Source organism: Macaca mulatta, chromosome 2 (genome assembly GCF_049350105.2).
Source record: "Macaca mulatta isolate MMU2019108-1 chromosome 2, T2T-MMU8v2.0, whole genome shotgun sequence".
NCBI lineage: Eukaryota > Metazoa > Chordata > Mammalia > Primates > Cercopithecidae > Macaca > Macaca mulatta.
The window spans coordinates 98,644,970-98,670,624 of record NC_133407.1 but is presented as its reverse complement, the minus strand read 5'-3'; the positions used below and the strand labels follow the sequence as shown (position 1 = coordinate 98,670,624).

At 42.1% G+C, this 25,655-nt stretch overlaps 2 long non-coding RNA genes across 2 annotated transcripts in view; one reads left to right on the top strand and one right to left on the bottom strand.

The window, feature by feature from the left end:
- The first annotated feature begins 2,980 nt into the window (after positions 1 to 2,980).
- Positions 2,981 to 25,655, top strand: part of LOC144339104 (uncharacterized) — a 36,172-nt gene continuing 13,497 nt past the window's right edge. The window contains exons 1-3 of the long non-coding RNA XR_013413776.1: positions 2,981 to 3,544; positions 4,361 to 4,539; positions 18,657 to 18,895. This is a non-coding gene — a long non-coding RNA (uncharacterized LOC144339104). The remainder of the gene's footprint in view (positions 3,545 to 4,360; positions 4,540 to 18,656; positions 18,896 to 25,655) is intronic.
- Positions 17,641 to 25,655, bottom strand: part of LOC144339096 (uncharacterized) — a 112,417-nt gene continuing 104,402 nt past the window's right edge. The window contains exon 3 of the long non-coding RNA XR_013413767.1: positions 17,641 to 18,973. This is a non-coding gene — a long non-coding RNA (uncharacterized LOC144339096). The remainder of the gene's footprint in view (positions 18,974 to 25,655) is intronic.

Sequence of the window (25,655 nt, the reverse complement as noted above, 5' to 3'; positions counted from 1 at the left end):
AGAATTCTTCTCAGACAGCAGCCCATTGTACAAAGTGCAGCCTCTGAGAGAGCTGGGAAGAGAAGGGGAGGTAATTTAATAATTACCCCTGTATACGTGGGGCTTGTTCTATTGCAAGGGATAAAGACCCATTCAAGCTAGCTTGGTAGAGAGGACTTATGGTAAGGCTCCACATATAAGATTAAGGGGAGCCTCTGGGAAATCTGGGACCAGAAACTGTATTAAAGTTTGCCTCAGTAATTCCAGCTCTGTATTCAAGGCAATTTCAGTTTCCAGGAAGCAGTTGCTAGGGACCTTCCCTCTAATTTAGGTGTTGCACATACCAATACCTACACAGGCATGCACCAGTGCCTACATGTGGCAGGCAGGTAAGCTAAGTGTGAGCGTAACAAGGCAGGGTGGAGGCTGGTGGATGGGAGAACATATGGCCCAGGAAAAGCGAGCAGCTGCAGGCCCTAGCTCCAGCTGACTGCAGCCAGGGCATGCTGACCCTGTGTTACAGAGCTTCTGGCTTTTTAAGAGAAGCCAAAGAGCTGGGTTTTTATGCAAAATATCCCGAAGTCTAAAGATTGGTAACAGATTCACAAAAATGCAGAACACGATATGGTCTGGATGAGATGAGTCTTATTCTGTGACTACCAGTGTTGTGCCTTTTCAGTTCTTTCACTATTGACCTGACTTGTCCTCCACTGACTGGGGAATTCCCTCTCTTTATTTTTGTTTTGTTTTGTTTAGACAGGGTTTCACATTGTCAGCCAGGCTGGAGTGCAGTGGCACGATCTTGGCTCACTGCAGCTTCGACCTCACATGCTCAAGGAATACTCTCACCTCAGCCTCCCAAGTAGCTGGGACTTGGGCACGCACCACCATGCTTAGCCAATTTTTTTTTGTATTTTTTGTAGAGACAGGGTTTCACCATGTTGCCCAGGCTGGTCTTGAACCTCTGAGCTCAAGTGATCCACCCACCTCAGCCTCCCAAAGTGCTGGGATTACAGGCGTGAGCCACCGCGCCAGGCTGAATTCTTTCTTGACTTCCTATTCAGGCTCCTAAGGAAAGAAAACCAGCTGACCTAGCCAATCCTTTTGGGTTAGATCAGGTCAGGCCGTGATTAGTTTGTCTTAAGGTCAGGGATATACTCCTGCCTGCTCTAATCAACTGTGACCAGCAGGCAAGAGGGGATGTGGGAGCAAAGTGCATTCCCACTTTGGTATGACTCCAAAGCCCACTCTCTTAACTGCTGCACGCCATCCTGCCTCAGTTAGGTCAGAAGTCTGAAAATGTCTGAAGTGGCTTTTGTAGATATTACACTTTCCAGGAAGGGGTTTGGTGAAGAGGTATTTCAGCTTCCTCCTAAAGCGGCATCAGCTTCTCCTTTTTCTTTTCTCCCCGCCCCTCCACCCATGTTTTGTTCCATTTCTCCTAGTCCCCATACAAAACCAGTAAAGTGATTTTCTTGCTGGCTAGTAAAATTATAAAAATGATTTAAACTGCTCTCTTCTCTCTCGAAACAGCTTTCTCCCTTTCAGTAAGAAGCAGGAAGACGAATGAAAGAAAACAGGTCAGCATTTCTAGCTTTTCAAGCTGTTTTTCAATAAGGAAAGAGGCAAAGAAAACTCCAGAGATGGATATGAATTGCACTGAAAACATTTCCTCCGGGAGAAAAGTCGCTGCTTTCCTGAGAGGGCTCATTTATTGATTTAATCAGCCTGCGGGGGCACCTTCTCCAGTGAAAGACGTTGAGTTGGAGTGGCCTGGTCTGCAGTGTGTGCCTATGGTCCTGTTAGTGCTGCTGCCGCTGATGTGGATGGCACTTTTCCCCTGTGCCCATGTGTGTGATGGGGGAAGACGCACCTCCCTGTGAATGCTGGTGTGCTCCCTGTCACTCCAGGATGTCACTTGTCCTGATGTCCTATCTGAGTTCTCTGTAGGCATGCTTCAAGAAATCTGATGACTTTGGGAGAAAGAAGATGATACATTCTTTTCTTTTCTTTTTGAGACAGTCTCGCTCCGTCGCACAGGCTGGAGTGTGGTGGCTCAATCTTAGCTCACTGCAACCTCTCAACCTCTGCCTCCTGGGTTCAAGCGATCCTCCTGCCTTAGCCGCCCACATAGCTGGGATTACAGGTGCCTACCACCACGCCTTGCTAATTTTTGTATTTTTAGTAGAGATGGGGTTTCACCACATTGGCCATGCTAGTCTGGAATTCCTGACCTCAAGTGATCCACCCACCTCGGCCTCCCAAAGTGCTGGGATTACAGGCGTGAGCCACCATGCTCGGCCAGATGATACATTCTTGATTCCCCCAAATTCCTAGAGTGTAAGAGCCAGAAGGACCCTCCACTCCACCCCTTTATCCTACAGATGAGGAAACTGAGGCTCAAGAGGCAACCTGCCCACCTGTTGTGACTGAGAGCTGCACCTCAAGGAAGACTGGTCTTTCCCATAAAACTCTCCCCTCAGAGTTGCTCGGGACTGACAGAGAAAAAAGTGCACCCAGTCTCCAGGGGCAAGAGCAAGGCTCTATAAAAAGGATGATCTGTGTATTTATTCTGTCTCCTGTTGTCTTTGGCATGGCTCTGCCCGCCAGTCCTTAACCCTTTGGAGAGCTCCGGGCAGCGTCTCCATGGTGGATTAGGGTCTAATCACTAGGAGAAGGGCAAGGGCAAGCTCTTTAAAGAGCAGCAAATATGGAAAGTTCCCTAGTGAGTGTTAGGGGATATGTACTGGGGGGCTGGGGGGACGGACCTGGAGGGAGAATGAGGGCACGAGAAAACTGTCTTCCAGGACTTCCCACCAGTGGAATGGCACTTTTGACAGATTTTCCTTATTTGTCTGTGAAGGGGATTCAGATCATTCAAGATGGACTCAAGTGGTTGCTAAGGCAACAGTGTTACAGTCATCACTGCCATGGAAACCCTTTCTGTGGCATAATATAAATATTTTCCTTTAAGAATGAGAAAGAGAGTTGAGTGGGCGACAAGTTGTTTTCTAATGCTCACGCGCCATGGCCGAAGTCTGCAATGGATGGGAGAAAGGGGAGGACCAAATTAGCTCAGATTCTTTACAGTTCACAGCATCAGCTGTTTTTATTTATTTGTTTTAGATAGCAAAGCCAAAAAAAAGTTGGAAGGGGGCAAAAATGCCAACTAAAATAGTCCATAGTTCTGAAGTAGAGAGAAGTCAGAATTTCCCATTTTCTCTTGTTTCTCTCAGGGATGGTCTGTCTGTAAGACTGGAGCTCCTTGGAAGCAGTGCTGAGGGCATTGTCAAGAGTTTCTAGGGCCTCCTCCTTCTCCTGAAACCTTCTTCAAGGGAGAATAAAGTTTTAAGAGAGTTCAAGAGTACGAGAGACTTCCAGGGAGTCGTAGTTTTTGTCATGACAAGCATGGACATTTTCTTGCCTCATGCACTGTTTCAAGGTAGAGACCACATATAAAAGGATTCTTACTGTGGCCACCTTGGACATCGTCCCATATCTACAAGGTGTTGTGGCCACATCGTCGTTGCACCCAGTTTCCTCAGAAGAAATACATGTTGCTTAGGTGGGGAGACAGGACCCATTGACCTGGGAGGTAACTTCCAATGCCAAGATTCTAGAATTTCATGGTTCTTCTCTTAATAGCTTATGATTCTAAGAGTCAATGGTTCTGTATTCAAGGATTCTCTGGTTTTATTATTCTAAGAGCCTGCTTTTAAAAATAGGGTATCAGAGCAAGCCCCGAGGGCAGCAGCTATAGGCAGGTTGGAGAAAATGGTCCCTGTTTTGCCGCTGCTCTGGTCTCTGCATGATCACTCCCAGCGCCCAGAACACCGATGGCAAGGCCCTTGCCTGGCTCTTCTCCAGATGGTTTTCTATTGCAGAAGTTTTGCTGGCAGAGAGCTTATGATGCAACAGGCTTACAGAAGGCACGGCCAGGCTGCAGGGATGACTGGGACCTGAAAACAGCCAGCATCATCAATCTTGAGAGTTTGCTGACTTTCCTGTATTTATTTTCCATGGACTATGAGGAGGAGAATAATAGTGGTTCTCTAATCAAGGGGCATTCACGGAGGAGCCTAACCTGGCAAACTGACCCTGTAGACCTGCTCTGCTCCAGAGAACAGTGGAGGGAGAGGGTGGCTTTGCATGGAAGCTTACGCCATAGCAAGATGAAAAGATTGGCTTGGGAGACTGAGAAGGCTCAGAATTTTTATTCCAGTCTATCTACTAGCTCCCAGGGGATGTGTCTGGGAGAGGTCTCAGTTGTGTAATGCTGGGAGGAGCTTTAGATCCCCTCAGCCCTGGCTTACTGGTCTGCAATGGGAGAATAGCACAATTAACGGAGCAGACAATAACCAAATCTGTTAAATGATTTCAGGTTTAGCAACGAGGCATGTATGCATATTTAACAATTCTCAGAATGTCAAGGAACCCTCCTCAGAGCAAGAGCTTGAATTTACAAAAGAAACACTACCTCCTTTATCACATAGTAAAATAAAGGACCGTGTCTGCTCCAGGACATGGCTGGTTACAATTTTGTTTTAAAGAAATCACCAGGTGGGTGCATGGATAAGTGATCCTTGATAAGTTCTTTTTTCCTCTCACTGTGTAAACAGCTTTATTGCTGTTTCAGTTTATATAATTAACACTTGCTCTTTGGAATAATTTACACAGTATAAAAGTGTAGGAAATAACTTAAAAGTTCACCTTCCTACAGGAGCTGAATTTTATGAAATAATTAATTAATTAAAATTTAAAACCATTTAAAATCCCACCACCCCGAGATGATCCCATCAGCCACTTGTTGACAATATTTCGTATATACATAAGTTTTATACATACACATATTTAACATAAATGAGATTGTTTTTATTTTGGGAGATATTTTTAAACATGCAATCTTTTGCTATCTTACTTTCCTGCTTCCCTTCTGCGTGCCTCTTTATCTGCACCAACTCTCCTTCCCATTTCAGGTAACCCCTGAAAACCACCTGGTGTAGAGCCACCTTGTCTAGAAACCAGGGAAGCAGGGAAGAAATAAGAAGAAATATATTCTAGAAATTTCTTCAACTCTTCTGAAACAGATCTAACCCTTTAATTAGCTTAGTCTCCAGTGGTTTTCTGGTTTTTGTTTCTTTGTTTGTTTTCCTTTTGTTTGGATTTTAATTGGGGGTTTGGGTGGCTACTTGGAACCAGGGTGCCATGAGTAATATTGAATCTATGGCCATTAAACGCCCATGGACTCTTGCTCCTATCAGATAGATCCCAAGGAGAGGGACTCATGAAGGGAAGAGTATGTCGATTTTTTCATTCTAAAAGGAAGAGCAAAGTTGATCTCTAAAAGGGGCACTATCACATTTCTACTTATAAAGAAAGACGTTATTTGGGTGAACCTCACCCCAATATCCCCATAACTAATAGCTGTTTTCATTCTCTTCAACTTTTTGCCATTCTGGTGGGGCTAAAGTGATACCTCATAATTTTTAAGTGCTGCATTTCTCTGATTATTGGGGGTGCTGGGCATATTTTTATATATTTATTGGCCACTTTGTATTTCTGTCAATTGTCTGTTTAAAGCTTTTACCTTTTCTTTCCCTATTACCTTTTTTTACTTTTTAATTTGGAATAATTTTAAACTTTCAGAAGATAGCCACATGATATCACTGGGGTCACTAACCTTGATCACTTGGCTAAGGTTCTTCGCCACAAAGTTATTTTCCCCAAGTTCAGGGTTTCTCTTGACTTTCAGCCTCAGCGCCCAGCTCTCCAACCAGATCTAAATATTGCAGCTGACACTCGAGAAATCCCTGCCAGTTATAGACAAAGGCCAGTCATGGACGGGCAATGATCTTGCAAAGTCTGTTGGCTTCTCCACTGATTGTTATATGACAATAATAGTTGTTGACACTTTTTGAGTTCTTACTGTGTGCCATAGGAAGCCTATGGAATCTTTTATTGTTACTCATTGATTTCAAGCAACCTGTCTCAATCCTTAGCAATGTACTTTTTGTCAATAATTAATTTTTAGTCCAAGTAGCAGATGTTCATAACCTGAAAGTCAAATGGCGCTACAGGGCCCATATTGAAAACCCCAAGGCCTTTACTCACGCCTTCCACCACCCCATTCTCCAGTTCTGTTGCCTAGGGCAACTATCCACAAAACTTTTAGCCAGCTCTTCTAGTATTTGCTTCTATTTTTTTTTCTAATGTTTAACCTATCATTTTTAGCCATTTTCTACTAACCTCCCACCATGGTAGATGAGGACTTAGTTTTCATATACTAATGCTCCTTCTCATTTTGTCTCTTGCATCTTCCAAACATAATTATTTCACAATGTTTGGTTAAATTGGCATCCATATTTCATTCTGGCTATACAAATATATTTTATGGTTGAATCAAGAGGTGGGCTATATTATGCTTTAATTCTTATATGGCTCTTAGTTTTTCCAGGGCTTATAATTTATGTTTCACATTTGCATGCTTTTCTGCAGTGTTATTTTCCCCCCAAATGCTCCATCATCCCTAACTTATTCCAATCTACTGAATTTTCTGTAGGCTTAACCACATCACTTTGATGTATTTTTTCCCCAGAGACTGTTTCTGGTTTAAAGTTCTTTGTCATAGCATCATGTTCTTGTTTTATGATGCAATATAATTTCATTTTTTCCTTTTTTTCTTTCTTGAGACAGAGTCTCACTCTGTTGCCCAGGCTGGACTACAGTGGCATGATCTCAACTCACTGCAACCTCAACCTCTGCCTTCCGGGTTCAAGTGATTCTCCTGCCTCAGCCTCCCTAGTAGCTGGGACTACAGGCGCATGCCACCACACCCGGCTAATTTTTTTGTATTTTTAGTAGAGACAGCGTTTCACCATATTGGCCAGGCTGGTCTTGAACTCCTGACCTTGTTATCTGCCCACCTCGGCCTCCCAAAGTGCTGAGATTACAGGCATGAGCCACCATGCCCGGCCACAATATCATTTCTAATGTTCCCTATATTGTCTGTTTCCCCCATATTCCTTTTTCTTTTCTGGATATTTTGTCTCTCCTATGTTGGAAGCTTTCCTTTTATGTTGTATCCTTGGCTATCTATTCATTTTAAGAGAGAGGCACTAAAAGTCTTGTAGGGAGATCTGCAGTGTGTGTATAGAGCTGTCAGCTGATTGGCTTTTCTTTAGGGTTTTCAAACCCTGAGCCATCATTTTCACAGGGACAAACTCAAATATCAGCTTCCTGGCTTTGTGGGATGAAGAGGGGACCTAGGATCCCAACACACTCTATGCAGACCTTCAACCGGTGACTCTTGTTTTCAGACCAACGCCTCATCCCTTTTCTCAGCAGAGCCTCCAAATCCCAAGCCTCTCAGGATTTCTCTGGGTTCCTCTTCATGCCAATATTTTTATGACAGACCCTTAAGTTATACTTTGCTCCTGTCCACTGAGTCAGCAACCACTTCTTCATTTGCTATTTGTCCTCCAAAAACTCATCTAAATGTCTTGTCTGCTGTTGCCCTCCTGTTCTCCTTGTCCTTGTGCCCATTTTTATTCTTTACGATCATCTTGGCAAGGTTTTGGTAGGGCAGAGAAATGAACAACTGTAGTCAATCAGCTTTTTAAAACTGAAACCCATTATATGAGTTCTGAAACACTGAACCTCCCAAAAGAAAGGAAGTAGAGTCTCGATTCCTTTCTTCTAGAAATCTCCTTGCCACCTACAGAAACTTGCCAACTTATTTTTAAGGTAAATCTTCAGTTTCTCTGAACCAAAAGCTATGCATGGATAGACTTTAACTACCTTACCCTCAAAGGCTTTAAAATTGCAGACACAAGATGCAGACGTGGGGACAATTAGGAATCGGTTCAGCATGGTGGGTAATAAAGTGCTGTCTTTTGTGGTATGGGAAAATCTTTGAATTAAAAATCACCCTTTGGTCTTCTCTAAACAGAAGGGCAATGCCTCATTGTAAGTCCTGGTGTGATTTGTCTTCTGACATCAAGGTCAGACTATCTCCCTGGAATGTCCTCAGACAAACTTCTAAAATATCTCACAAAACCTCAAGGCAAGCTCTGGACATTTTTAGGCATATACAGTACCTAGAACATAGCCAGTTCTTAATCAGTTGCTTCATAGCTTGGGATTGAATGACTTTAATGCCTTTCAGAATTTGCCTTCTTCATTAGTAACCAAGGCTATAAATCCAGTTCCTATGTATTTCCTAGTTAAAAGTATGCTACAGTCTAGGAAGCTTCCAATTTGCCTTCTTCACTAGTAACCAAGGCTGTAATCCAGTTCCTGCATATTTCCCAGTTAAAATTATGCTATGGCTTAGAAAGCTTCCAATTCAAAATCTCTTCTGTGGATAACAGGAGTGAAGAATAGGAAGAAAGGGGAGGACAGCTCCTCCCATCACAGGCCCAGAGACTTAGGAAGAACAAATGGTTTGGGGGACCAGGCCCAGGGCCCCACTGCCATGCAGCCTCAGGACACTCTTGGGAGAGAACTGCTTAAGGCTGTAGGTAAGAAGGAAAGGAACTGGGGAGGTGAGGGTCCTGGGTGGGTGGTAACAATTTGTCTCATTGGTTCATGCCTATGGTTGAAAAATACTGCTCTGGGGTGTGCATTGGAATCACCTGGCAAACTTAAAAAAACGATTGATTCCTGGGTCTCAACCCAGATCAATTAAATCAGAATCTCCAGGCAAAAGGCCTAGGCATTCACAGTTTTTTAGAGCTCCCCAACGAATTCTAATGTGCATCCTGGACTGAGAACCCCTGGCCTTGACCTTCGCTTATCACTCACTCATTCAGCAAATATTTACTGAGTGTGTAGCACATGCCAGGCATCTCCCTAGGTGCTGGGGACTGGGCACTGAATTAATCAGACAAAGGTTCCAGCCTTCAGGGAACCAGCCTTCTAGTGCTTCCTCCACAGGGGGTGCCTCAAGGCTTCAGGGCACAGGCTTTAGAAACAGACCCCACCATAACCCACATCCCACCATAGGCAACAGAACCCTGGGCATGTGCCACTCCGAGTCTCCTTCAGTATGTCCATAGCTGACATATGGCTCTTCATACCCGCTTCACAAGGTAGCCACAGAGGGAAGGGAGGTTATGAATGTGAGTCGAGCCTGGCAGGGAGGAAGGAGTGGGGAGAGAGAGGGGAAGGAGCCAGGCACCTTGGAGATGTTGCGGAAAAGGTGCCTGCTCACACACCAAAGAGGAAAGCAATCAGAGCCATTCCAGGGAAAAGCAATCCAACAATTTTTTTTTTTTTTTTTTGAGACGGACTCTCACTCTGTCACCCAGGCTGGAGTGCAATGGCGCAATCTTGGCCCACTGCAACCTCCGCCTCCCAAGTTCAAGAGATTCTCCTGCCTCAGCCTCCCAAGTAGCTGGGACTACAGGCCCCCACCACCGTGCCCCAACTAATTTTTGGATTTTTAGTAGAGATGGGGTTTCACCATGTTGGCCAGGCTAGTCTCAAATTCCTGACCTCAAGTGATCCACCCGCCTCAGCCTCCCAAAGTGCTGGGATTACAGGCGTGAGCCACCGTGCCTGGCCACAATCAAACAAATTTTAAGTAAAATCTGAAAAACTGGGAAGAAAAAAAAATTAGAAGAGGCTTTTTGAGCAAAGTGCAGGAGAAGGAGGAAACAAATGTAATAACTGCCTCCCTCCTGCCAACTGGTTGACTACAGAAACTTTGCACCTTAACAAAGGTTTCACACCATGCAAGAGCCCAGCTGGAGCAGCAGGGGAGAGAGCCACTGGGAATGAGTCTGAGCAACAACAAATGGTACAAACTTTTGATGAGGCTGGTGAGGAGGGCAGGAGTGGGGAGACAAAGCCCCAGGAAGAACGATTTGGAGGAATCTAAGAGATCATATGTCCCAAACCTCTGTGCCTAAAGGGCCTGCCTGTAGGTCATACAACCGGTTAGTACAAAGTCTGGGAAAAGAGGAGTCCCAGGGCTCCCCACGGCTATTCCTCCTCAGCCCACAAATGAGAGCGACAGATCTGGAGAAAGTATTTAATTCCACAAAGCAGGCACAGCCCTGTGATCTGCGTTAATCTGATTTTATCCGCCCTATTCTGGGTCCTCCTGCAGGGGATGGAATCTCAAGGGAAACTCAGGTTTTAATGAGCTGGGCTACCTCTCATTCCAATGACCTGCTGCCCTGGCATCTCCAGAGGCCAGTGGCAAAGGGTGTCCCTCCAGTCTGACTTGTTGGGTCCAGAAAAAAGAGTCCAGATGGTCGCTAAACCACTTTACCATGATTCTTGCAGAAACTGAGGCCCAAGGTTGAGGCCTAGTTGAGAAGAGGGCTCAGAGGCACTTCACTGAGGTCTGAATAAGGAGGGAGTTTTGAGAGTTTTTGTCCATCCTTCCTCTTGTGCAAGGAAAGGACATCTTTCTTTCCTCTGAACAATGTAAGTCTGTTCCTTGTTCTGTTGCCTTTATTCATTAAGGACTATCTGAAGCATGTGTAGAGATTTGATAGGAGAGAATATCTAAAGAGGAAATTTCTATGAAAATAAAAAGCAGTACAAAGATGAGTGGTTGGAGCAGACAATAAACCCAGTTTCTGAGTCCAGAGGGCAGCCAAGATTGCTACATGTTGGACTCGAGACATCTTTAGATGGTGGAGCGAGGACAGCACTGGCAAGCTGACGGGTTTCCTTGTTTGCAGTGTGAATGTCTTTGGTGATGGCATAGACGTGAGGGTCACAGTCATGGTTATTTCTCTGTGTAGATGGTGAAAGATGTGGATGAAAGAGTGTAAAACATACCTGACAGCAGAATCCAGTTACAGGTGGATAACAAAACCTTCAAGGCAATAAACAGGACCAGAATCTGATAACCCACAAGGTTGTGCTATTTTTTCACTGAAACGCAAAACGTTCTGTATGATCAGTCCCATTTCTGATTAAAGATAACCAAACTAAGATTATTCTTGCTTGAGAAATAAGTCAAATCTTATTAGATTTGGCCTGATTATTTAGATAAGTGCAATAAGAATGGTAACTGATCACGTAGACCTTTTGAAGTTTTCTTTGTTGGACATCTCTATGACGAATCTCAGATAAGACTTTTAAAATGCTTCTCAAGACCAGACAGCCAAGCCAGGAACTCCCTACCAGATTTTACTGGCAATACCTATAGATTTGGGTTAATTCCTCTTCTTGAGGTCCCCAAAATTTCCTGGGTCTGCTGGGAAGTGGCCTTCCTTGTTCACCTCTATGGCTGCAAACACTGTAAGCCAGGTACCAAGACAAGTCTCCCTCCCTCCTTTCTTTCTTTCTCTCTCTCTCTTTCCTCTCTTTCTCTCTTTCTCTCTTTCTTTCTTCTTTCTAGATGGAGTTTTGCTCTTGTTGCCCAGGCTGGAGTGCAATGGCACAATCTCGGCTCACTGCAACCTCCACCTCCCGGGTTCAGGCAATTCTCCTGCCTCAGCCTCCCAAGTAGCTGGGAATTACAGCCATGCACCACCACGCCCAATTAATTTTGTATTTTTGGTAGAGACAGGGTTTCATCATGTTGGTCAGGGTGGTCTCAAACTTCTGACCTCAGGTTATCTGCCTGCCTTGGCCTCCCAAAGTGCTGGGATTATAGGCATGAACCACTGTGCGTGGCCCAAGTCAGGTTTTCCTAAGAGGGTTTTTGTAGGCTCCATATAGTCAGCCTTGATTTCTTAAAACTGTCTGGTCATATCTGAATCTATGTATCATTTTCAAATATAACATTATAGTCAAAGCCTTTGTTATATAACCAATGTGTCCAATTACATCTTATAAAGAGAACATATTCTTTTTATTTTTATTTCATGGGTCCATACTGTGTGTATATATATCTATATTTATGGGGGTACATGAGATGTTTTGATACAGGCATGAAATGCATAATGATCACATCATATAAAATGGAGTATCCATCCTCTCAAGCATTTATCCTTTGTGTCGCAGACAATCCAGTTATGCTGTTTTAGTTATTTTTAAGTGTACAATCAAATTATTATTGCCTATAGTCACCCTGTTGTGCTATCAAATACTAGGTATTCATTCATTCATTCTTTTTTTTTCACCCATTAACCATCCCCACCTCCCCCCATCATTCTTGTGCCACCCTTCCCAGCCTCTGATAACCATCCTTGTACTATCTTCATGTGTTCAATTGTTTTTATTATTTATTTTTTTATTTTTATTTTTTATTTTTTGAGAGGGCGTCTCACTCTGTTGCTCAGGTTGGAGTTTAGTGGCATGATCTTGGCTAACCGCTACCTCTGCCTCCTGGGTAGAAGTGATTCTCCTGCCTCAGCCTCCTAAGTAGCTGAGATTACAGATGCGCACCACCATGCCTGGCTAATTTTTGTGTTTTAGTAGAGACGGGATTTCACCATGTTGGTCAGGCTGGTCTTGAACTCCTGACCTCAACTGATCTACCCGCATCAGCCTCCCAAAGAGCTGGGATTACAGGCATGAGCCACTGTGCCCAGCCTGTTTTGATTTTCAGATTCCACAAATAAGTAAGAACATGTGACGTTTGTCTTTCCGTGCCTGGCATATTTCACTTATGATAATGAGCTCTAGTTCCATCTATGTTGTTGCAAATGACAGGGTCTCATTCTTTTTAATGGATAAATAATACTCCATTGTGTATATGTACCACAGTTCCTTTATCCAATCATCTGTTAATGGATACTTAGGTTGCTTCTAAATTTTGGCTATTGTGAATAGTGCTGCAACAAACACGGGGGTGCAGGTATCTCTTTGATAGACTGATTTCCTTTCTTTTGGGTATATACCCAGCAGTAGGATTGCTGGATCATATAGTAGCTCTATTTTGAGTTTTCTGAGGAGCCTCTGAACTGTTCAAGGAGAGCAGACTCTGACTGCATCTCTGCAAATAATTATATTACCATGAAAATAAGAATACTCAATATGACTTTCCAAATTCTGGAAAGTCTAGGCAGGAATAAAAGGTAAATATTTCGTTCTGTTTACAAAAGCATACTCTGTTAATGAGTTACAGACAGCTTCAGAGAAAAGAGAAAGGGCTTCCTTAAATCCAGCAACAGTATTTCAAACAAAAGCCATAACTATTCTTCTTCAGTTTGTTCTGTTTCATGTAATTAATTCTTGTTCTGCTTGATCTTAGTTGTATTGGTCTGCTCAGGCTGCCGTGACAACATGCCACAGACTGGGCAGTATAAGCAAGGGAAACTTCTCACAGTTTGGAGACTGAAAATCCAAGATCACGGTGCCAACATGATAGGCATCTGATGAGGGTTCTCCCCTTGGGCTGCAGATGGCCACCTTCTCACTGTGTGCTCACATGACCTCTTCTTTGTGTAAATGTGGAGAGAGAGAGAGCGACGAGCATGAACTCTCTAGTGTTTCTTTTTTATAAGAACACTAATCTTACTTGATCAGGGCCCCATCCTATGACTCATTTAACCTGAATTACTTTCTTAGAGGCCCCATCTCCAAATACAGCCGTGCTGGGGATGAGGACTTCAACGTATGAACTTTGGATATGATACAAACATCAGTCCACAGCACTTAGGTTAGCAGTTTTATGAACCCATAAGCTTCTCCACTAGAGTTCTGGAAGTTCTTACTTAGTCCAGTGCTATGGTCTTAAAGTTATGTGAGCAATGCTATCAGAATCCTGTAGCCCAGAGTACTTGACATAGTCCTTTCCATTGTCTCTGAGACAATTCCTTATTGCTGAAAATGAAGCATGCTGGCCTGTAGCTGGTTGCAAATGCTTTCAGAGAAGAATCAGAGTAAAACAAAAATATCTGTGAATGACAAAAGGCTTAAAATGACCATGGCTAAAGATCTGATGAGAGTTCATAATAAAAAATATGCAAATGACAAGGAAATTCAGTTGTCTCTGTGGCATGCAACATTTTAAATATTAAAATGATGGAATTATGATTGATAACAGTTTTCCAGTACATATTATGAACAGCAAGGACAATGACAGATTTCTATGAACTTCATACAATTTCTGAACTATTTATATTGATAACATTGACCGACACAAATATAACACAGGGAAGGTTAAGCATCTCTTTATGTAACAATGCTTTTCATGCAATTCAATATACCAAATAAACCTAATTATTTTTTAACTTTTCTGTTTTTAGAAAGTGAAAGAACAAATTCTTTGAGATTTTGCAGGGGCCCCCTGAGAAATCTCAAGTTCAGTTCGAGATCAAGATTCCACTTAGGATTTTATTTTGGGAAGGCCAAATTGTCAAAAATATCAAGAGGTTTGAATAGTTAACTAAACAGAACTCTAGGCCACTGTGAAACAATACTTAGTTACCAATTTAACCAAAGCAATAGTAAAAGAATTCAAAAGTAAATATACATAGAAAGACAATTATTTAAAAAAAAAAAAAAAAGGCTTAGCTCTTTTACTGAAGCCCATTTTTAAAAAACTTCATAAATCTGTTTGCTCTTACCCAGTTTTGATTGCAGAAGATAAGATTTCTTTTCCAATATCTGTTTCTAAAATTTACTTTTACTGAGGTAAAATATACATATATAACTTGCTATATTTACCATCTTAAATGTATAGTTCAGTGGTAATAAGTACATTTATATATGTTTTTAAATATATATATATATATATAATTTTTTTGCCTTTCACCTCCTCCTTCCCCCTCCCCTTCCCAGCCTCTGATAACCACTGGTCTACTCCCTATCTTCATGAAATACATGTTTTCAGCTCCTACATATGAATGAGAACATGAAATATTTATCTTTCTGTGCTTGGCTTATTTCACCTAACATAATGGCTTATAGTTCCATCTGTGTTGCAAATGACAGGATCTTATTCTTTTTTATGGTTGAATAATATTTCACTGTGTATATATACCACATTTTCTTTGTCCATTCATCCACCGATGGACACTGTGACTGATTACATATTCTGGCTATTGTGAATAGTGCTGCCATAAACATGAGAGTACACATATATCTCTTGGACATAATGATTCCCTTGTTTTTGGTCATATACTCGATAGTGGGATGGCTGGATCATATAGTAATTCTATTTTTAGTTTTATTTAGGAGCCTTTATCCTGTTCTCCATTGTGGTTATACTAGGAATTTGTATTCTTACTAACAACGTATGAGGGTTACCATTTTCCATGGAATTATGAGAATCTCCTCACAATATCCTCACTGGCATCTGTTAATTGCCTGTCTTTTTGATACAAGCCATTTTGAGTGGAGTGAGATGATATCTCATTGTTATTTTTATTAGCGTTTCTCTGATGATTAGTGATGTTGAATTGAGCATTTATTTTCATATAGCTGTTGGCTACTTGTATATCTTCTTTTGAAAAATGTCTGTTCACTGCAAAGCAAAGATCACACCACTGCACTCTAGCTTGGGCAACAGAGCACAACTCTGTCTCACCCAAAAAAAAAAAAAAATGTTTGTTCAGATCTTTTGCCCATTCTTTAATCAGATATTTTGTTTTTCGCTATTGAGTTGTTTGAGCTCCTTATATATTCTGGTTACTAATCCCTTGCAGATGGATAGTTTGCAAATATTTTCTCCCATTTTGTATCTTCCTTTCACTTTGTTGACTGTTTCCTTTGTTGTGCAGAAGCTTATTAGCTTGATAGAATCGCAGTTGCCTATTTTTGTTTTAGTTCCCTTTGCTTTTGAGGTCTTACACAGGAAATCTCTGCCCTGACCAATGTCCTGGAGCATTTCCCCTGTGTTTTCTTCTAGCAGTTTCATAGTTTCAGGTCTTAGATTTAAGTCTTTAATTAATTTTGATTTGCTCATGTGGTGAGAGATAGGAGTTTACGGTCATGTTTCTGCATATAATTATCCAGTTTTCCCCGTATCATTTGTTGAAAAGACTGTCGTTTCCCTATTGTATGTTCTTGGTGCCTTTGTCAAAGATGACTTGATTTTAAATGTGTGGATTTATATCAGGGTTCTCTGTTCTGTTCCATGGGTCTGCGTGTCTGTTTTTATGCCAGTACCATGCTGTTTTGGTTACTGTGGCTTTGTAGTAAATTTTGATGTCAGGTTCTGTGACACCACCAGCTTTGTTCTTTTTGCTCAGAACTGCTTTGGCTATTTGAGGTATTTTGTAGTTTCATATAAATTTTAGGATTGTTTTTTCTATTTCTGTGAAGCATGTTGTTTTATTTTATTTTTTTAAAAAATTTAAAATATTTTTGTGGGTACATAGTAGGTATATAACATTGGTATTTTGATAGGGATTGCATTGAATCTGTAAATTACTTTGAGTATTGTCATTCTAACAATATTAATTTTTCTGATCCATGAATATAAAATATCTTTCTTTTTTGGTGTCTTCTTCCATTTCTTTCATCAGAGTTTTACAGTTTTCCTTATATAGATTTTTCACTTATTTGGTTAAATGGATTCCCAGATATTTTATATTTTTTGTAACTACTGTAAATGGGATGGCTTTCTTGAGTTCTTTTTCAAATTGTTCGTTATTGGGTATATAAATGCTACTGATTTTGGTATTCGCATTTTTGTTTGGTTGTTTTTGAGACACGGTCTCGTTCTGTCACCCAGGCTAGAGTGTAGTGGCACAGTCATGGCTCACTGCAGTCTCGATCTCCTGGGCTCAAGCAACTCTCCCAAACTCAGCCTCTTAAGTAGGCAGGACTATAGGTGCATGCCACCACACATGGTTAATTTTTAAATATTTTTGTAGAGACTTGGTTTTGCTATATTGCCCAGGCTGGTATCAAACTCCTAGGCTCAAGCAATCCACCCACCTTGGCCTCTCAAAGTGCTGGAATTACAGATGTGAGCCACTGTATTCAGTTTTTATGTTGATTTTGTGTCCTGAAACTTTATGAATTTGTTTATTAGCTTTATCGGTGTTTTAGTGGAGTCTTTCAGTTTTTCTAGGTCTAAGGTTATGTCATCTGCGAACAAGGCTAATTTGACTTCTTTCTTTCCAATTTGGATGCCCTTTGTTTGTTTGTCTTGCCTAATTGCTCTGACCCAATATTCCCTTTACAATTTTTTATATCTATTTCATTTTGTTCTATGTTTTCCTCTTTCTCATTCTGGAACAGCCAGTCATTTCACTTTAAGACAGTTATTTTTATTTTTCCCATAAACATTTTCTTCCTATTTTGCAAATTGTGCTTGCAAGTCATTTCCCTTTACCTTTATTAGTTCTAGTAGTTTTATTTACACATGTTGGTTAAAATTTTTACCCATAAGTAACCTCTTTTTTTGGTAACAGAAAAAACTAGGTTATAGACAATTGTGAGTTGTCCATCATGTACCAACATTCTATAGCAGATCAGCAAATTTTATGAATATACCATCTCACAATTTTTATAGGTATGTACTTCCTTATAGTAGAATTGTTTTAATATGGCAAAAGAATATTTATTAACAGACCTAAATATATTTAGCCTCTCTATACCATATAAAAATAAGAAGCCAAAAATATATAAAATTAAACCTATTCTTAGCAATAAATTTTCAGTGGTTTATCTGGCTTAGAAATACTCTAGATATTTAATGAATATCAATTACTTAGCATAATTTTAAGGTTGCAAGTTACCAAAAAGATTTCAGAAACCATTTTTAGGCAGTTATTATAAAATATAACTATTGTCCAAAAGTTCATTTATAAAATTTTTATTCTACTCACATGAATTTAATACATGTGATAACTCAGAAGACAGCTGTTTTATTGAATCAACAATTTTAAACCAGTTTTATCTAACAAATACTTCCCAAAGTCACATGAACTTAAAAAAAATTGGGGGTTAGTTCCTATATTTCTGAGAGCTTTATAAATATTTAATTGATATAAGCAATTTGTCCCTAAGCCTATCAGAATAGAGTTTCTTTATAGGGTTTTATAAATTAATTGGGTAATGCCATCAGGAGGTAGGAAAATATCACATATACATAACATACATGTGTTCATATATAAAATACAGATAGATGCAAATGGAGACCTTATAGCTTCCATTCCAAAATTGTAGCCATGAGTCAGGTAAACACAGTAATACAGAACTCACTGGTTTATATGAAAGATTGGCTCTCGTCTTTACAGAACTTTAATTTTTTTATCCAAATTGTGTTTTTGGTGAATGGAACAAGTTGCTACCTGACCAATGTGAGAGCAAAAATATTTTTTACCAATATTATGGAGGACATTTTAAAGATAATGTAGTTGCTTTTGGAGGCGCTTGAGTCCCATAGAGTCTCCAATGGGGCTCCAGTGAGTGTAGGTAGTTGAGAGCCTGGAGTGGGAAGGGAAAAGTCTGGCAGGGCTGAACAAAAATATGGAGGAGGTGGGAGTTTAAAGGAGGACATATCAAAAATGGAAGGAGGAATGAAAGCAAAAGGAAGAGAGAGGTCTTAGAGATGCCACTTTAGGGAAGTCCCAAACTGTCCTTAGTAAAATCATATCAATGAGAAGGGAAGCAGACAGAGTTAATGCCTAAACGGGGGAGCACATAGTCAGTAGGGGTTTCGGAAGGAGGTTGGGGTGAGGTTCAGCCAACTGAGAAGCTCCCATGTTCATAACTCATGATACCTCACAAGCAATGGAGCCTGGCACTCTAATCCCAGCTCTACGTCTTAAAACAGAAAAGCCTGGGAATCTAACTCAGCCTCTTTCTTACAGAAAAACCTGAAATTCCAACCCAGCCTTTTGTTTGCCTGGGATTATAGCCCAGTTCTTACAAGCAGAGAAGCCTAGAACACTAACCCAGCTTCGAGAGTATACTCAGAATCTCAAGGATCATAATCTGTGCTGCCCATTCTTCAACAGACTGTCATCTGGAGCCCTGGATTGGATCGGGAGTCAGGCTCACCAGTGGAGCCCCAGTCAGTCAGTCAGGAGTGAAGATGAAAGCTTCAAAGGTGGGCATCTGGGGTCCTGGGTGAGAGGCCTGGGGATCCAATGATGACTCTGATCCTGTCTGAGTCGTGACACCATACCTGTTAAAGAAAAAAATTATTCTGATGCTTGTTCAGACTTGAATACAGTCCTGCAAAGAAGACTGTATGCAAGACTATTCCAATAGGTGTATCAGCGGTAGGAGGGACTCAGGAAAGAAGCACACAGAAGGTTGAGCCCAGTTGAGAAGAAGGCTCAGACTGTCAAGGAGATAGTCTTTTTCAGTGCCTGTGCCTTTTAGTGCTTGGGTTGTTTGGATCGCAAAGTCAGATTCTGAAAAACTGCTGACGGGTTTCGTGAAAATAAAATTTAATTTATGCTAAAAAATATTAGTAGGAGACTCACTCTGTCTCCTGCTCATTTTTGTAGTATCTCATATGGAGGCCTGGGGGACCTCAGTGGGTTATAGACTCGGGGATTCTGTCTGCCATCATTATTGTAAGGGCAGGGAGAACAGTGCTGAGACGCAGAGGCATCAAGTCTTATAGCTGCAAAGATCTTAGTATACTGGTTCTCAAACTTTAATGTACATAGAAATGCTAGGGGCATGTGTCAAAGAAAAGTGCTGAGATATAGAGGCATCAAGTCTTACAGCTGCAAAGACCACAGAGTGGTTCTCAAACTTTAGTGCACATTAGAAATGTCAGGGGTGTGTGTCAATGATGCAAATTCCCAGGCCATATTCAGATCCACCGAATTAGAATTTCTGTGGAGACCAGGAGTCTGCGTTTCAACACCCTCCTGTCAAAATGTTGCCAATGCAAGTAGTCCCTCCAGCAGCACTTTGAAAAACATTCCCTCTCCTTACTCCCACCCTCTTCCTGCATCTTCTCCCCACGATTCATAACCCAGAGTCCCAGAATCTGCGTTGGAACTGGTTCAAAGCAGCCCATGCCTTCGCTGGGCAGCTTTTACGGTCAGAATGTCTCTTCTCCTCTTCCCACGAGGTTAAAAGGTATCTCCCCGCTACTTACTCACACAGCCGACCTTCATAGAGCCTGTCCAACTTGGGCCTTTAAGTGCTCAACACCAAGATCACATCTGTAACCAGTCTTCCCTAGGACCCTTGGTTACAAACAGAGTCCCAGAAATGATTCTAACCCCATTTTACCTGTTCTTCCCCCTTTGTTGAGCATGACTCACACCAGCCCACGAGTAGTCTTCTATCACTCGGGCTTCTACAGGTCTTGCTCCTCTCCTACCTGGCTCCTCCGTGCAAGGCAGGAAGGCCTGTGAGATCAGGATGCTGCCGTACCTGCTGCTGCTGATCTCCACAGTGAAAAGCTGTGGTGGTGCCTCCCAGAGCTGCTGCCCTGAGGGACCAGGCCAACTGGGTCTTTCTGGAGTTCTTAGTGGTCCAGTGCCTGGCTTACTGCTCTTCAGAGCTGTAGGAGACTGTGCCATGCAGTCACCTGAGCCCCCAAGCATCCCTGTAGGCTTCTCCACATTCACAGGGCCCTTGAGAGAAACGGCTCCTTCAGCTTCTGCTTGCAACCTCACTCTGCAAAGGGTTCAGTCAGATGCCCATCCTCAGGACTGGGCCGGGGTCCAGGAATGGGCGCTTCTTATTCTCCCAACCCAGTCCCTTGTGAAGCACACACTTCTTTGTGCTTTTTTGTATGGGAAAAACAGAAAATTGATGTAGAGGATTTACCCTACTACTCAGTTATGCATGCCCAGACGTGTTAAGTCCAGCATGGGGCCCCCATCACATGGCTGACCCTGTCCCACAAGCAGGGGTGGCTTCATGGGAATGTAGCCTGTGCCATCACTTAGGCCCACCCTCACAAGGGGCCCTGTGCTTGTTTTAACACTCTGCCGTTGCTGCTGTGAATTTGCTTATCTTATCATTTTTATCTGACTCTTGTGTTTTGTAAATGAAGTCAGATAGGACAGTGTGTGGGAGCAGAGGAGATGCCCGATGACAATGAGATAGGCTGAGTCCCCCGCCACAGTGGGCAGGGGCACATGCATGCCAAGTGGTTGGCCTGGCAGCCCGCAGCAGGACCCAGGCCGAGATGGAAAATGATGACAGTCCAGCAGTAACAGAGCAGCAGTGGTGGCCCACACAGCCACGGCCCTGAGAGAGAGGGGGGACTCTGCGCGAGAGTGGTGGCAGGACCACTGGTGGCAGCCACATTGCCTACCTGTCCCCAGAACCCTTCTGTCTTAGTTCAGTAGTGCTGTTCCAGCAAAATAGGTGAAACTGGGTAAATTATGAAGAACAGAAATTTATTTCTTACAGTTCCAGAGACTGGGATGTTCAAGATTAAGAGGCTAGCATTTGGTGTCTAGTGAGGGCCTTCTTGCTTTGTTCTCACATATTGCAGGGGGGTTAAAAGGACAAAAGGGAGGAACACTGTGTCCTCATGGGGAGAAAGAGAGGAAGAGCAAAAGGGCCGAACAGCTCGCTGGAACCTCTTTTATAATGTTGATAATTCCACTCACAGGAGATCTGCCCTCATGCCTTAATCACCTCCTAAAGGCCCCACCTCTAAATACCATTGCATTGGGGGTTAAATTTTAACATACATTTCGAAGGGGACACAAATATTCAAACCCTAGCACCATCCCTGCACCATCAGCACAAATGTTAATGTGGCCTGAATGCCAAGCCAGTTGATGCCAGAGCTCAGACAGTAAACTTTGTCTGTAAATTAATAAAACCATATATATTGCAATAAAGCATCACAAGGAGTTCTTTTTTTGTTGTTGTTGAGACGAGTCTCACTCTATCTCCAGGCTGGAGTGCAGTGGCACAATCTCGGCTCACCGCAACCTCTGCCTCCTGGGTTCAAGCAATTCTTCTGCCTCAGCCTCCCGAGTAGCTGGGACTACAGGCACGTGCCACCACACTCAGATAATTTTTGTACTTTTAGTAGAGATGGGGTTTCATCGTGTTAGCCAGGCTGGTCTCAATCTCTTGACCTCTCCCTCCCAAAGTGTTGGGATTACAGGTGTGAGCCACTGCACCCGGCCAGGAGTTATTTAATGAGATTAGACTCTGGTTTTGAAAACTGCTGCAACAGTGCAAAGAAAATATCCACAGCCTTGGAAGAGAAATTAAATTTAAAGATTATTGCATTCAATGGAAAGGAACATAATTTTCATACAAAGTGTTAGGTGAACCAATTTTTAATATAACGAGGACAATTTTATAACTCATTTCCTTTGTAATTGAAGATATGGTGACAGAATGCATAAGCAGGTGTTCTGTATTATATAAAACCATGAAACCACTTTCGGTTTCTTGCAGGACTTTCACAAGTTACAGAAAGTATTAGATGAAAATTTTAAATGCCATTGTATAAAATTACTTTAAAATTAAATTCAGACTATATGAAACTGATTTATATGAAGAGTGAAATCTTTTTAGAAAAATTGTTTCATGAGAATCACCAGCTCTAGATATACTAAAATTTATGTATTTCAAAGTAATTTACCAGAAATTTATCTGATGAATTTGTCTGTTGCCATAGTCTGTAGAAACTCCTAATAGCTCAGTACCAGTTGCATCATCAGACCCTTCTCAAAATTAAAAAGAATCAATTATCAACTTCCAGTCTTGCATTTGCCAAGAGAAACTCACATTGTCTTCAATGATATTAATGGAAAATAAATTGCTAAAAGTATAAATGAGTTTGCAGAAAAACAAGCCAGAAAAATCTTAACCATCATTGGTCATATATTAATAAAGTATTATTATTTATTGTTTTATACAAAATTATGACACTAGGCCAGGCGCGGTGGTGCACGCCTGTAATCCCAGCACTTTGGCAGGCTGAGGTGGGTGGATCACCTGACGTCAGGAGTTCAAGACCAGCCTGGGCAACATGGTGAAACCCTGCCTCTACTAAAAATACGAAAACTAGCCGGGCGTGATGGCCCACGTCTGTAATCCCAGCTACTTGGGAAGCTGAAGCAGGAGAATATCTTGAACCCAGGAGGCGGAGGTTGCAATGAGCCAAGATCATGTCACTGCACTCCAGCCTGGGAGATAGAGCCAGACTCCATCTCAAAAAATATATAAATAAATAATATAATATAACTATGACTCTAAAAGTTATTTTGTAATCTGTACATTTATGTTGCTATTCATATATTGCTATTTATTATTCCTATTATATTTTATAAGTAAAAAAAAAAAAAAAATCAGTGCTACCTGACACAGAAAAACAAAACATCTGCAGTAGTTTGCCTTGGCTGGGGCCTTTTGCCTCTTCTCCTTTCTCTCTCCCCCTTTCCCACTTGCATTAACCCAAATATGCACAATTCCTCGTAGGAACTTGATCTTTAATCATCTTTTCCCTATTAGGTATTCTGCTCAGGATACCTGTATTCAGGAATAACTCTGGGTAAAATGCTTGATGCAGGCAGGGAGCGCTTTGGGCCACTCTCTCTCTTCCTATTTCCTTACGTGTTTTCAACATCCCAAGGTCATGGGGCAGGCAGAAGAGACTATTGCCGTCTCCTGTGCCTCCTTGGTGGAGACCACCTGGGTCTTCTCCAAGCTAGGGTACCAGTTACCACATCTGCAACTTTGCAGCAGCAGGAAGGAAAAAGGCAAGTCAAATGCTGAGGCCCTCGAGATTTAATTTCCTTCCTGGAGGAACTCCCTGCAGTCCAATAATACGCAGTAGATGTGGCTTTGGAAAAAGCACCTTATCTCTCTTATTGGATACCTGACAAGTTGGCTATGTACCTTACTCAGGTAACAAGAATTACAGAAAGATTAAATCTTGGGAGTATAAATAGACAGGGAGGCAGCAGAGAATAAAATTTAATTTCCTGTTCTTTGGACATTATGGCATCACCGCTTCCAAAGATAAACCACTACATGTGAGTCCTTGTCTCCAGCCCAACCTCTGGCTCTGCCTTCCAGGCAAGTGATCCCATACCTCTAAAATGTGGTTCATCTGTTCCATGCCTACAGGGCCTGAGGTTCCTTGGCTGGAGCTGAGGAACCCTCCAGCCTTCATTTTACCTATAGCTCAGCTTTCTGCCTGCATGAAGTCTCAGGACATTTGAGTCCCTGGTTCTTTACTGAATTCTGAACCACAGCTTTGCCTTATCCTTTGGCTTCCATGAATTCCTTGGTTCTTAACTACCCGTCTGGTTCCGGGCCCATGACCCCTCTCCAGGTCGAAGCCCCGTCTTGCTCTAACACAAGCTTGCTTCACTAGTCCTGGTCCATCTCTGACATCCTCCATCATCTTTGTTGCTGATGTGACAAAATATCCCCTGTTCCTTCCTCATCACTTTACTCACAAGCTGACAATTGTCTCGGTTGTACTGGTCATAGTAATGATTCACTGGGACAATCCCTTAGAAAATAGACTTAAGAATTCCAGGAAAAGTGCTTCTGCAAGTCATCTGGACATTGCCTTTGCCATTTTCACATAAACAGTAGATCCTCCTTTCTTGTAGACAAACCAACCACTGTGCTTTTGCAAACATTGCACGTTGCGAACAGATGGGCTTTTAAAAAATCATACTATATTGTAAGAGATCCGGAACAACCCTTTATCAAAGGGAATCCTGAGAAAAATCTTATGATATAAAAAAATCTTACTTTTACTAATTTAGTTGCTCCCCAAAGCTGAATTTCCATGTTTGAGGTATTCTTTAAGGGGCACGTGGCTTCTCTGCCATTTCACTGCTCCCACCACTGCTCCACGTGTTCATAATAAATGGATCTCATCCCAGCTGCATGCCTTATCTATCTCACTTACATGTTTACATCTCTCACAAGAGAACGAGTGTTTTGGATGTTATGTTGGAGGACTGGAGACCCTTTCTGAAATACAGTTTTTAAAAACATGCAGATTAACTGTGATTGCAGATGCAAGTTTTTACTGGTGAAAATGGTTTGTTATGATTGTTGCCTAGCACCAGAAAAATAGAAGTTGTGAGAGTTACAGGTGACATCTTCACAGAGAAAATGCAGCAGCTGTTCTGCTTTCAAGGACAGTCCTCTTGGAGTTAGTATATGTACTTTTTGAAAAAAAAATCTAGGTCTTAAGCATGCATGGAGGCCGCCTATTTGACAAGTCACCTTTCTGCCAAGCTCCAGCCTTTGCTCTATCAGCAGCAGATTGCACATGGGGAGAAGAAGGCTTGGCTCTCATCAAGCTGTCTCCATCTGCACAGCCACAGAGGGCTCTGTCTGCTCCCAGCTCAGCCCTCTTTGGGGGCTTTGGACTTAGAAGACCCCTGGAGGAGTTACTGACTGTGCCTCTAGCCAAAAAGGCTGATTTCCCCAGCGTCTTTCTACTCAACTCAAATAACATCGTTTCTCAAAGATGGCCCTTTCTCTTTCTTCTCCCTCAGCTCAGGGACTTGGAGGGGAGAATTAATTTGCCCAAAAGACACAGCTAGTGTCCAACAGAGCCAGATTCCAGCTATGATCTGCTTCCTTTTGAACTATATTTGACATTTGGGGCAAACAATGATCTTTGGAGTGAGTACAGGGGTGGTGGGAGCAAGGGATACCCCTCCATTTGCAGAAAATCACTGCAGGTCTGTTTATCTCAATTCCATGAAAGGAGCTGAGGGAGGATAAACTGCCGCCTCTTCTTCTGTACCCACCTGGGTCTGCATTTCTTTCCTGTCTGAAGGACCATCAGAGTCACAGGGTTTGGACTCCTAAAACGAACAGTGAGAGCTTCCATTCATATAAGATTTTTTTGAGAAACCACAGAGGAATTCTCCCATATGTTACAA